The sequence below is a fragment of the Stenella coeruleoalba genome (assembly GCF_951394435.1).
Source record: "Stenella coeruleoalba genome assembly, contig: scaffold_433, whole genome shotgun sequence".
Taxonomy (NCBI): domain Eukaryota; kingdom Metazoa; phylum Chordata; class Mammalia; order Artiodactyla; family Delphinidae; genus Stenella; species Stenella coeruleoalba.
In genome coordinates, this window is record NW_027645968.1 from 123555 (window position 1) to 134210 (window position 10656).

The following is a 10656-nucleotide window of genomic DNA, read 5'->3' on the forward strand; positions in this document are numbered from 1 at the left end:
GACTAGATAATCCTAAGGATAATCTGAGGGTAGAACAGACCAATGCCTCATTTCCAATCTGGTACCCTGGAAGAAAACAGTGTATTTTCTTTAAGGTCTTGAGAGGTTTTTCTTCTGCTTTGTTTTGGTTTTGGTTCATTTTGTAATCAACCTTATTAAGGTATCATTTACATACAATAAAATGCAGACATTTTTAGTCAACGGCTCAGTGACTTTTAATTAATGTATACATTTGTATAACTAGCACCCCCATAAAGATAGATAACAATTCTAAAACCCTAGAAAGTTTCCTCCTAGGCTTTTGCAAAAGTATCCCCATCTCCCACCCCAAGGCCACCACGGATCTGTTTTTTATCTTTAGAGATGACTTTTGCCCAGTTTACAATTTCATGTAAGTTGAATAATACAGTAGGTGCCCTTCTGATCTGGCTTCACTTGCTCAGCATATGGTTTTTGAGATTCATTCATGTTGGGATGTTTTAAACCAGGACTTTAGCCTGGGTGGCTGATGTTGTCTGAAGGCACCTATAGGTACATCTGAGTCTCTGGCATTGTCACTGTCTGTTCTTGGCTCAGTATTTTCAACTTTATAAGAAGCACAAGGTTGAAGTAAGGAAGATCATTGTCAGTATAATGGAGGTGAAGTGGGTTCTGTTATATAATATTCTCAGCAAAAATTGACCTGCTTGGAATCATTGTGTTGATAATGGACAAGGATACTCCTCCTCCAAAAACCTTGATACTATAAAACTTCTAAAGGACGGTGTCCTAGGACTCTTTTAATTTTCATATTTTGGGAAACATTTCTGGAGAATTCAAATGCTCGCAACCTGAAAGAAACAATTATTCACCTGAAAGCTGACTCTGCTAAAGTTGAGTTGTCCGACCTTTACATGCTGATAGAACCCAAACAGTCTTGCAAAACAATGCTCTCTTGTTGGATATAAGCATATAGATTGTTTAAGATGGACGTGTATATGCAGTAAAGTGAAAAAGCAAAGAATCTTTGAGTTTCCCTTGCTTGGATTTTTTTATTTTTTCATTTAAGTTTCTATAGCATATGCTAATAATTCAGGGAAACCTCAGGTTAGTTTTACATATAATATCCTGACAGGTATGTAGAACTCATAGCAATTGCCCTAAAGAGCTTACCTAGCGTAGATGCATATGAATGCATTTAATAATTGCTTTATTGGCAGCAGTGCCAACATACACAGTCTGTTTGGTTTTATATCATTCTCATTACCTGCTCTTTACCACTGTATACATTGCTAATGGTGTGGTTTCTATGGCTTGTGAATTTCACGGCCAAATAATATGTAATTTATTGCACACTTCAGTGTAGAAGATGGAGACTCCATAACTTTTCGTGTGCTCTTTGCCCCTTTGGAATGTATTACACTGAGATCAGGCAAAGTAATAAACTTATTTCAAATGTGCGTGATAGCTAAACATCAATTAGGACTGATGGGCAATATTTCTGCTTCCAGCAACGTAACGGTTTTTAAAGACTAAGCCATTGAACGTGGAGTCACTGAACATGGGACTCAGTTCACTGGGATCCTTCTTAGAAAACTAAAGGAAATCTTGGATTGGATTTGTGTGGCTTATTCAAGTAGTAACTAATCACCTACATCTTGGTGAACTTAATTTGTCACAATTGTTTGGTATTTTATTAACTCTCTTCACCTTCTTCCCCGACTCTCGCGAGAACGGATCATGAGTATCTTAAAACATACTAAGTCGTCTTCCATCCCTGTTAATCTAACTACAAAAGCACACTTTCCTTATCCAATGTAACTTACTGTCTTTTAGAGTGGCTGGGGTTTTAATTCTCTACAAAATTAAAACCAGCAAAGAGAAACATTTTCAAGGAGCCACCACATTGTAGAGCTTTAGAAAGAAGACTTTAGAATTAAGGGCAACTATATCATTTTATAGCTAAAGCACCTGAGGCCTAAAGTAGGAAGGTAACCATCGAGGTCAGGGAAAGGGGTTGAAGATCAGGTTTCCAGAAAGAGTCTAGAGGGACTCAATCTGAGCAGGTCAAAAACTGAAAGGAGGCCACGAATGTTCTGGGAAGGCTGGCATCTGGCCTCCAGTGTGGGATTCAGATGGGGAGTGGGTCCTGGGGGAACTGAGCTTCTGCAGTAGGCAGAGAAGTCCACCTCCTCTCCGGAAAGTACCACTGACATCAGGGAGTTGAGAGGAAAGAGCAGAATTCCAGTCCACCTGAGAAAGCAGGCCAGTCTGATTAACTCTGAATTTAGGCTTATTTCAGATACTTCTTGAGAAAGAACTTGGACAAGAGCAAGTCCCACGCAGCCTCTTTTAAATCCATGCCCAGTATTTTCTGGTGGAGCTGCTTAAACCCTCCAAGTGACTCCAGTATTTTAATTTCACTCTGTATTTAATTCCGACAGTTCTATGATTGATTCTTTAATGGGCAAATAAGTAGGGTCACAAAAGAGTGTGAATGTATTTTACAGGATGAGGATGGGCGGAGTGGAGCAGTCTGGAACAGGACACCAATAAAAAGGGATCTTGGTAAAGAAGAACGTCTATTAGAAATGGAGAGGAATGCGCAAGGAAATTAGTGCCTGACACCACGCCCTTCTCTCTGCATGTTTAGAAGCTAGTTTCTAATTTTATTTTCGTAGGAGCTGTCCCTGTGATGAATTCTCTTTTACCTCCACACCATTTACCACATGGACATATTGTGAAGTTTGTGTGAGAGAAAGCAAGTATTAGAATTTGTCTTGCAAGGAGCTATAAACACTTCCTGGAACAATCTAGGGTAGAAGGAAAAGGAAAGGAAGGTGGAAACAAAGGAGAAAGACAGCTAATGATGCTGGAGTCTCCCGCTGGGATTTGTGGTGTCTCTTTTTGAAACTAAGTACAGAAAGTCAGAACTTGACTGATTGTTTCCTGATCACGGTTTGTTTTCAGTTTTGCTTTTTTCTTGCTCTCTCATCAGTTATTCCAGCCATTGCTATGTCATTTTCAGTTTCAGTAAGCATGCCTGTCTTGTTTCCATTTGCATTATTCATGCAAATGTTGACTGAACTGATGACCCCGAGTTATCAAGGAAACATTAGATACACCAGTAGATACATTTCTTAATTTTAGAAAAACATTACCGAGTGAAGGTTAAAATAACTCCTCTTCAATTTGTCATTTTAAAAAAACTTCTCCTAACATACAATACCTCATTGCCTAACAATGCCAGATAAATGAAGAATTCCTATGTATTCATGAATGCAGGCTAGTCTGTATATTTTTTGGCAGGTATGACCGTTACCGAGGGTAACGGCCTGGTTTGCCGGCCATGTCCTGTCTCCTAGATAGTTGTAGTTTCTGTTGTCTTTCAGTTGGTCCATTGGATATCAGAGGTGAATTTATAAAACTATACTTCCCTTTACACTTAGTTTTTTGTTTTGTTTTGTTTTACTTGAAGTATAGTTGATTGACAATGTGTTTCAGGTGTACAGCCAAGTGATTCCGATATATGTATTTCTTCTTCAGATCCTTTTCCATTATAGGTTATTACAAGGTATTGAATATAGTTGCCTGTGCTATACAGCAGGACCTCGTAGTTATCTACTTTATACATAGTATACACTTACTTTGTGTGATCCACGCTGGTCAGACCACATGATTATTTTCACTTCTGATATAATTTTTTCAGGTCCAACCTCAAATCTTTGATAAGAAGATATTTTTTAGCATGTGTGTGCTCTAAATCCAACAGTAGTTATTAGAGATATGGTTTTGCATTAGGTATTCTTCACTTTTTTGTTCTCGGCCAACCAACTGAAAACTAGCATTTATTTTCTGGTTGGTTTGCTAGATGTTTATGACTATAATAAAAGTCTTACATTTTGTCTCATATCTTAAAATACAATCTGAATTAGCAATGGGTATTGTGCTATACATAGGGCCTGTGATATAAATATTGTATCTAATTTCAAAAACATATAGCCTAGAAGGGAACACAGACACATATGCAGCAATTATGGCAACTGCATTTGTTTACTAAGTGAAATAGCACTGAGATGGATAAAGTGCTAGCAAGCCTTGAAGAGGCAAATCAGCTTCAAAAACAGATGCGCAGTTCTTTAAAAATCTTTTTAACATTTTTCCATCTACATGTAGACTATAACTTAGCATAAAAACGGTACGGGTTTTATTTTAAGTAATGTAGCATTTTGACATCCTCATAATGAAATTAAATCCAGAAGGAGGTTTCTCTCCATGATCTCTTGAAATGGTCCTTGATCATCCACAATATTTCCCATCAACACAAAGGTGTTACCAAGGGCAGGAAACTCCAGCATTATTAAAGTTTCATAAAGCAAAGTCAATTTTAAGAATATAATGTCCCCAAACTGATAAAGGTCTTGACAGAAAATTTCAAGGGAAGCATAAATTATTTTTTGTTTGTCAGAGGGCAAAAATATTTAGGTTGAGTTAATGAATGGTAGAGTTTTTGAGTGGAGAGTGTCCTTAAAATATTATGTAGATCTGTACTGTCAACAGATGCTAGCCACATGGCATTATTTATATTTAAACAAATTTAAAAATAAGATTAAAAATTCAGTTCCTCAGTTGCATTTGCCATATTTCAAAGATGTTTATTAGCTCCATGTAGCTATTGAATACTGCATTGCATGGTACAGATATAGAATATTTTCATTATCACCAAAAATTCTATTGAGCAATACTAAAATTATACCCAGATATGCACAGAGAAGGCAACCAAGTCTCAAGGAAATAATATAACTTCCCCAAGATCACACAGCTGTGTTTTTAAAGAAAAAGAAAACGACACAAAGGAAATAGTAACAGAGGCATTAACGAAACCCAGTAAGTTTCTGGAGCAGTCAAAGTAGGGTTTAAAAGTGCATACTTAGCTGTTAGCAGGGTTGAAGCTCTTGATGGTTGGTAAGATCTACCTGCCTGAATTTGGACATTAGCATTTTATGCAATGAATTAAAAGCAAAAAATCCTTTCAGCGAATGGCTGCCAGCTCCATAGTTTTAGCCACTGCCGTGCTTCCAGATTATGTTTATCATTTTCATGTACAGGGCACCACTGTGAAATGTGACAGTTTATCTGACCCCAGAGAAATCAAGAAATCTTGTGGGGGTTATGGCTATATTTGAAAAGGTTGATTTTTAAATGCATCATGCAGACTGGCCCTGTTGTAAAAGGGATTCCTGCCATCAAATAATCAAAATGTAAACTCTCTTCTTACCTTGCAAAAGTCAAAGATAGTCCCTGCATCTTTATTATTTCGTTGAAATCCAAATATTGTTTTTCCATTCTCTAACTTGTTTTCCTCACAGTGTTATCAACTATTGCCAAGGAAGGAAAGGTTAGATTTATCAGTCAAAGTTTGCTAAAGGCCCCCTAGGTAACTGAACCCTCAGGAGAAACAATCATCATGTATTCTTTTTCTGTTGTTTCAGTATCTTCGTAAAGAGTCATTTCAATATGTTTGGTTCTGTAGCAGAGGTTCTGTGAAGTGCTTATCTTCCTCAGAGGTCCAGAAAGCCTGCGAGTCTGTGGGTAAAGATGGGTAAGGAGAGAGAGGGAAGGAGGCTAGAGAGAGGCTCAGTGCTGAGATAAGGACAGTGTTCTAAAGCCTCCTGCGGGTGAGGCTGGGGTGCACAAACACCCACGACTAATCTAGACAGAAACTGAATAATCAAGGGGACGACCAGTGTGAAGTCATGTGGTCACCTCTCCCTCTAGAAATAAATATTGCCCTCAGTAAGTCTCCCCCCTGCCCCAGAAGAGCATTAGGAAGGTCTGGAGAGGGGGATTATTGGCAGAAATGGGAAAAGCAGGTTGAAGGGATTAGCCTGGAGCAGAGAGCCCAAGAAACCCAAGCCAGTAGATGGAAGGCAGACTTTTCATGGAAGTCTCCAAGCCCAAGTCAAGTTCTGGGACCACCAAGTACAAGTCAAAGAGTGCTCATTTAACCCCTTTGGGCCCCCACGGGAGAATCCTTCAAGAATCCTTCATGTCCTGCTGGTTTGCAGCGAGTGGCTCACAGCTTCAAGGCCTCCTCTGCCAGATGGAGAACTATTTCAAACATCCTGCCTCTATTTTGTACTCTAGCAATGCAGACCGGAAACCTGACCCCATTTTCAGGTTCTAAAGAGAAATTCTAAGTACCTGAAAGACTGAGGAACATGGTGGCTTTTATTTAAGATGTGGAGATACAGAGCACATACCTGGACTTGGGCCTGCAGCAGCACCGAATTGCACCAAGAGTTCCCTTTATTTTCTCTCGCATCTCTGTTCCTCCTTTTTTCTCTGCTGGATTAGCCATGGGGACTCCAAGTTCTTCATTGTGTGGTCCTGGTACCAAGATTCTCCTGGGAATTATAAAGCTATTCACCTGCTACATCGAGCACTTCTTATTTTTTCCCCAGCAACGTAAGTCATCCTTAAGAAGGGTCAGGGTGCTAGCTCTTAAATACATATTAGTCATCCCTTTGTACATTAAATTCTCTTTCTTGGAGACTGCTCCTGACATGGTGTTCACCGTGCTCTCAGCTGGCCTCCTGAAGTTCTGCCCTGCCTTCCCCACCAGGTACAGTTCAGGAGCTGCCTACCTCAGGGTGATAGGTTATCTTCTAGTTGCTTTATTCCTTTCCCTTTTACATTTAGAGAGTATAATTGGAATACATAAACTTCTCTGTGACCACAGCTTTATTTGCAACCCACAGGTTTTGTTATGGCATGTTTTCATTATCATTCAATTAATAAAATTCTAATTCCCATTGCAACTTTATCTTTGACCTACATAATGATCAGAAGTATGTCTTTAATATCCAACTATTTGCTAAAATATTGGTTATATAGTTTTAAATTTCTTGCTTATTCAGAGTCTTGTTTTATAACCAGAATATAGTCAATTTTATAAATGTGCCATGTGCACCTAAAAATTTCTGCGGGATATATATATTCCATCATGGTTGGTGCAGTGTTTTATATAAATTTAGGCCAAAGTTTTAATGATGGTATTCAGATCTTCTATAATCTGCTGATTTGTTGTTGTGGTTCTATGTTACTGATCTAGGTAATTCAGATTTTTCTATTTCTACTTAGATTTTTGGAATTTCCCTTCATATATTGCATTGAAGTTTAGATTTATAATATATTCCTTGTAAAGTAACAGTGGGTTTTATTATCCTGCATTATTGCCAGTGATACTTTTTGCTTTCAAATCTATGTTAACATTAAAAAATCTTCTTCAATTTTACTTATTGTTGTTATGACATAATTGTTGAATCCTTTCATTTTCAATCTGACTCTTGTCTCTTGTAGGTGGCATAGAATTAGGTTTTTTGTTTGTTTCAATAATCCTTGTCATTTGAGTATTTACAGTTAATGTATTTTCTTACAGATCGTTTACTCCTTGTTTACTATTTGTCCCACCTTGTTATGTTCCTTTTGCTCTTCTTTCTTCCTTTGAGATTTCTTCAAATTCCGTTTTGCCTTGTATTAGCTTGTTATTTTTATATAAGTAGCAGTTACACATGTACCATGACTTATTAGCTGTTTTACTGCTTCTCAGGCAATGCTGAAATCTTAAATTTCTTTTACTGTATTTTCCTCTTCCATTTGTTTTAATGCATTCTAATTTTTGATACATTTTATTATTACCCTTTTGTGTTGTTAGATTTTATTTAGGTTTATCCACTTATTTATCCTTTCTGTTATACATAATTCTTTATAAAGTCCTTATTTTCATCTGTGATAATCTTCCTTCTGCCTGCAGGTCTCCCTTTATAATTTAATTCAGTCAGTTCTGATGAGAAAATATTTTCTAAATTTTGTTTGTCTGCAAATTTCCTTATTGCATCTCTCCTTCCAAACAACAATTTCTCTGCCTCTAGAATTCCCAATGGGCAGCTCTTTTCTTTAGCACTTAAAAATGTTATTCCATTATTTTCTAGTATCCATTCAGTTTCTCTGAGAAGTAAACTGTAATCTTAATCCTATTGTTCCTTTGAAAGTAATCTCTCTCTTTTTCGTCGGGCTGCTTTTAAGATGTCATGTTTTTCTTTGCTGTTCATGAATTGTACTGTGGTGATCTTAGGTGTGGTTTTCTTTGTATTTGTTCTTGTTGCTTTTTTTTTAGTGCTTGTTGAATTTAAGGCTCCATAGATTCCTTTTAGTTTTAGAGAACTCTCAGCTGTTAATATTTCTGAAATATTGTTTTCATCCCAATCTCTCTCTCCTTTTTTCTTTGGACTCCAGTTTACACATATGATAAAAATGTTTACTGTGGCCCATATGTCTCAAATGCGCTTATGTGTACTTTTTATTCTTTTCGTTTCCCGTGCTTTAGTCTTTATATTGTTACTACTCTATCTTCCAGTTCACTTACCTCTCTTTACCTGTGTCCAATCCACTACCGAGTTTTAAATTTCGTATAATTTTTAACTCTATCAGTTCAACTTCAATCAGTTTCTAGTTTCTAGTTGTCAAGTTAAATTCTTCACCTTGTCATCTATTTTCTTGACCTTGATAATATTTACCAAAATATGTATGAAATTTAATGTTTAGGTCATCTATGATTCTGATTCTGTTTTGTTTTTTATTCTAATTCTCCTTTTCTTGGTAGTCTTGGTGGTTCTTCAGTGAATACCAGACTTGGGATATGACAAGTTGTAGAGAATCTGAATGACATTACAGTTGCCCTTTGGACAACCTGGGTTTGAACTGCACAGATCCACTTATACATGGATTTTTTTTTCAATAAGTAATACAGTACTACATGAGCTGTGGTTGGTTGAATCCTCAGATTCAGAACCACAGATAAGAAGGGCCGACCATAAAGTTGTATGTGGATATTTGACTGCACAGGGAATCAGCGGCTCTAAATACTACATTGTTCCAGGGTCAACTGTATTTCTTGAGGAGAGAATTTCCTATTCTTAGGTAGGGAGCAGAGGGGAAGATCACCTCAGTCACCTGGACCAACTTCATACTCATTTTCCTTCTTTATAAGGTTCAGTGTAGATGTTGCATCAACCTTCCTAACACACAGACACACAGACACACAGACACACACATATGTAGAGACTTCCAGTGTCCTAATTCGTATCATTAGTTTTCCATTGGGCCACAAATCTTTCATAGGTTCTGAACCCCAATTTTGTCTCTTCAGCATTATGAGCCAACTAAGTCTTTGCTTTGACTTCAGTTAGCTTTTGTTTGACTTCTTAGCATCTTGTCTTGTCTACCTTTTATACATGGAAAATACTGCAAGGGAACACTGTTGCTGAATGCAGCTCCGTTCTCTGAATCTTTACTCTCTCTGTGATTTTGGTCCTTAAAATTCTAGCTGCCTTGTTATTTCTCAATTCCAACTCTGGTTTCCTTAGTCCTATGACATTGTCCTACGTTCTACTGGCTTTTCTACCTCTTAGGAGCCACGTTTGCTTTCTCAGACTTTTGCTCTTCATCAGTAGTTTCTAAATGACTGGGCTAGAAACGCATGTGCAGAATATTGTTCTCACTTCAGTGAGTTTCTTTCTCTATTTTACTTTTCTAGGTCATGGCTACCTCAGTAGCTTTCTAACGCTCACAGTCAAATGTTGCTTATGATTTATCTGGCCTTTCTAGTATGTTTTCCTAAGGTAAACTGATATAGTTGGAAACAGAAGTTTGTACCCACCATTTAAAAAATTCTGTTTTGTCTTTCTATGAATTCTCTTTTTGTCCCATCTTCTGTCACTTTTTCCTACCCCAAATTCCCATTCTCACAGATAGATTATTTTAAGATTAAAAATTATTATTAAGCTAATACGTTAATTTTGAAAGGAATTAATTTTGCTTTGAACAAGAACACAGATTGGTGAATGGAATATGGAAGATTCCTTAAGACCTTTTTCATCTCTAAGAGTAGTATCCAACCATCGGTACCATCATAAGTTTGTCAACTATGGAAGAAAGCAGTCTTTATAAAATCAGCACTTTTTTTCTTTTTTTATTTTTTTGGGTGTCACCAGGACTTGCCTTAGACCACAACTCCTGGCAACACCAAATATAAATGAACCCTGTTACCCATGGGCGTTTACTTGGCTCTGCCACCCTAAGATTGGCCTCCTGGCTCCTTAACCCCAGGGGACTCTAAGCCCTGGGCCACATTCTTGAACCCAAGCCCCGCTCCTCTGTCAGTGGGCAGAATAGTCCTGATACCCCCTGGGACCAGGGACTGGGCACATGGCCCACATCTGCCACCACACGGGTCAGGGCGAGAGGGAAGAGGGACCTTGACATTCTCTTCTGGTTTCCCTCTGGGGCTTGGAGTCAGATCCAGGCAAAGACCCCACCCTTCCGTGTGGAGCTCCTGGCCCCTCATTTGCAGCGCCCAAAACCTGCCTCTGGGGAACCCCTCATTTTGCTCCTTTCTTTGGCTGAGGGTGCTCAGGAAGGAAGCACTGCTGAGACCCAGAATCCCAGGCCAGAAGATGCCCAACAAAGTAGGCTAGGCCAGCCCCAGGACATGATACCGGAACTCCCTCCTAAACAAGACTGAACTCATCACACAGATGGGGAAACTGAGGTCGAAGAGGGCAACGGCTTACTGGCGGAGCCTGGAGCAGAGTCTCTAATGGACACATTCCATGT

At 38.3% G+C, this 10656-nt stretch overlaps 1 pseudogene across 1 annotated transcript in view; it reads right to left on the reverse strand.

The window, feature by feature from the left end:
• The window catches only part of LOC307181423 (ferritin light chain-like), a 31547-nt pseudogene extending 28217 nt beyond the window's left edge, over positions 1-3330 (reverse strand). The window contains exon 1 of the transcript in view: positions 3302-3330. The product of the transcript in view is annotated as a ferritin light chain-like (transcript). The remainder of the gene's footprint in view (positions 1-3301) is intronic.
• Positions 3331-10656: the final 7326 nt, after the last annotated feature.